The 2,906-nt window shown below is 42.8% G+C and overlaps 1 non-coding gene across 1 annotated transcript; it reads right to left on the bottom strand.

The window, feature by feature from the left end:
• Positions 1 to 2,511: 2,511 nt before the first annotated feature.
• Positions 2,512 to 2,618, bottom strand: LOC119927926. The gene has a single exon (XR_005450891.1). It is a non-coding gene; the product is annotated as a U6 spliceosomal RNA (small nuclear RNA).
• Between the last annotated feature and the right edge of the window lie 288 nt (positions 2,619 to 2,906).

The raw sequence follows: 2,906 nt of genomic DNA, 5'->3' as shown, positions 1-2,906 counted from the left end.
ACGATCGATGGATTGATTGATTGCTTAGAACGGAGTCATGAGAAGCAGAGATTCATTCATTCATTCAATCGTATTTATTGAGCACTTACTGTGTGCAGAGCACTGGACTAAGCGCTTGGGAAGTACAAGTCGGCAACATAGAGAGACGATCCCTACCCAACAACGGGCTCACAGTCTAGAAGGGGGAGACAGACGACAAAACATGTGGACAGGTGTCAAATCATCAGAATAAATAGAAATAAAACTAGATGCGCATCATTAACAAAATAAATAGAATAGTAAATATGTACAAGTAAAATGAATAGAGTAATAAATCTGTACAAACTTTTAGACTGCGAGCCCTCTGTTGGGTAGGGACTGTCTCTATATGTTGCCAACTTGTACTTCCCAAGCGCTTAGTACAGTGCTCTGCACGCAGTAAGCGCTCAATAAATACGATTGATTGATATATACAGGGGCTGTGGGAAGGGGAAGGAGGAGAGGAAAAAGAGGGATAGAGATAGAGACAGAGAAGCAGTGTTGCTCAGTGGAAAGAGCCCGGGCTTGGGAGTCAGAGGTCGTGGGTTCTAATCCCGGCTCCGCCGCTTGTCAGCTGTGTGACTTTGGGCAAGTCACTTCACTTCTCTGGGCCTCAGTTCCCTCATCTGTAAAATGGGGATGAAGCCTGTGAGCCCCACATGGGACAACCTGATCACACTGTATCCCCCCCAGCGCTTAGAACAGTGTTTCACACATAGTAAGCGCTTAACACATCATTATTATTATTATTATTATTACAAGATAGAATCAGAAGCAGAACCCATCTCAGAAGCAGGCAGACGGGAAGACTCTGTGCCGGCCTCACGGGCACAGCTACGCGACCTAATGGGTAGACCCCGGGCCCGGGAGTCAGAAGGACCTGGATTCCAATCCCAGCTCCACCACATGTCTGCTGTGTGACCTTGGGCAAGTCACCTCACTTCTCTGGGCCTCAGTTCCCTCATCTGGAAAATGGGGATAAGAGAGTGAGCCCTATGTGAGAAAGGGACTGTGTCCAATCTGATAAACTTGTATCTCCCCTAGGGCTAAAAACAGTGCTTGGCCCATAGAAAGTGCTTATCAATCAATGTATTTATTGAGCGCTTACTATGTGCAGAGCACACAGTAATTATTATATATTAATTAGTATATTGATAATTAGTATATTGATAACGGTCTATTATTATAATATAATATTATAGTAATATTATTATTGTCATATATTATTATACTATAATAATAGTATTGTATATATTATTGTTATTATTATAATGGTATTTGTAAAATGCTTACTACAGGCCAAGCGCTGAGCTAATCAGGTTGGACACTGTCCCTTTCATTCATTCATTCATTCCATCGTATTTATTGAGCGCTTACTGTGTGCAGAGCACTGGACTAAGCGCTTGGGAAGTACAAGTTGGCAACATATAGAGACAGTCCCTACCCAACAGTGGGCTCACAGTCTAAAAGGGGGAGACAGAGAACAAAACCAAACATACTAACAAAATAAAATAAATAGAATAGATATGCACAAGTAAAATAGAGTAATAAATATGTACAAACATATATCCATATATACAGGTGCTGTGGGGAAGGGAAGGAGGTAAGATGGGGGGATGGAGAGGGGGATGAGGGGGAGGGGGGAGAGTACCCTAAGTACCATAATTATTGCTATTATTATTAGAAATCATTCATTCATTCATTTGTATTTATTGAACACTTATCGTGTGCAGAGCACTGTACTAAGCTCTTGGGAGAGTGCAATAGAATAATATAACCTCTGGTCCAGTGGGAGCAGACTCCTGGACCCACACCTTCCCAGATTTCTAGACTGTGAGCCCGTTGTTGGGTAGGGACGTCCCTATATGTTGCCAACTTGTACTTCCCAAGCGCTTAGTACAGTGCTCTGCACACAGTAAGCGCTCAATAAATAGATTGAATGAATGAATGAATTGAGCCCCCTTAATCCTCTCCTCCGCCCCATCCCCCCACCCTCCCTCCTTCCCCTCCCCACAGCCCCTGTATATATGTTTGGACAGATTTATTACTCTATTGATTTTACTTGTGTATATTTACTATTCTATTGATTTTGTTAATGATGTGCACCTAGCTTTAATTCTATTTGACGATTTTGCCCCCTGTCTACATCAATCAATCCATCAATCAATCGTATTTATTGAGCGCTTACTGTGTGCAGAGCACTGTACTAAGTGGTTGGGAAGTACAAGTTGGCAACATATATGTTTTGTTTCGTCGTCTGTCTCCCCCTTCTAGACTGTGAGGCCGTTGTTGGGTAGGGACCGTCTCTATATCATCATCATCATCATCAATCGTATTTATTGAGCGCTTACTGTGTGCAGAGCACTGTACTAAGCGCTCGGGAAGTACAAATTGGCAACATATAGAGACAGTCCCTACCCAACAGAGGGCTCACAGTCTAAAAGGGGGAGATAGAGAACAAAACCAAACATACTAACAAAATAAAATAAATAGAAAAATATGGAACGCTTCACGAATTTGCGTGTCATCCTTGCGCAGGGGCCATGCTAATCTACTCTGTATCGTTCCAATTTTAGTATATGTGCTGCCGAAGCGAGAATGCATTTCTCCGGCCCGCGGGGCTCACTATATGTTGCCGACTTGTACTTCCCAAGTGCTTAGTACAGTGCTCCGCACACATTAAGCGCTCAATAAATACGATTGAGTGAATGAATGAGTCTGCACATACTAAGCGCTTAACAAATGCCATTATTAATTTTTATTATTATAAAAAAAAACAAAACGGCAGCAGGTGCGGCAAAGCAGGGAGCATGTAAGGCAACAAGAGACAACCTTTGTGTGTGCACAGCATGGCCCAGGATTGTGGCTCTCCCATTCAGCTACACACT

Source organism: Tachyglossus aculeatus, chromosome 4, assembly GCF_015852505.1.
Source record: "Tachyglossus aculeatus isolate mTacAcu1 chromosome 4, mTacAcu1.pri, whole genome shotgun sequence".
In the NCBI taxonomy this organism is placed as follows: Eukaryota; Metazoa; Chordata; class Mammalia; order Monotremata; family Tachyglossidae; genus Tachyglossus; species Tachyglossus aculeatus.
The sequence above is the reverse complement of the archived record's forward strand: the minus strand, read 5'-3'. Positions and strand labels throughout refer to the sequence as shown.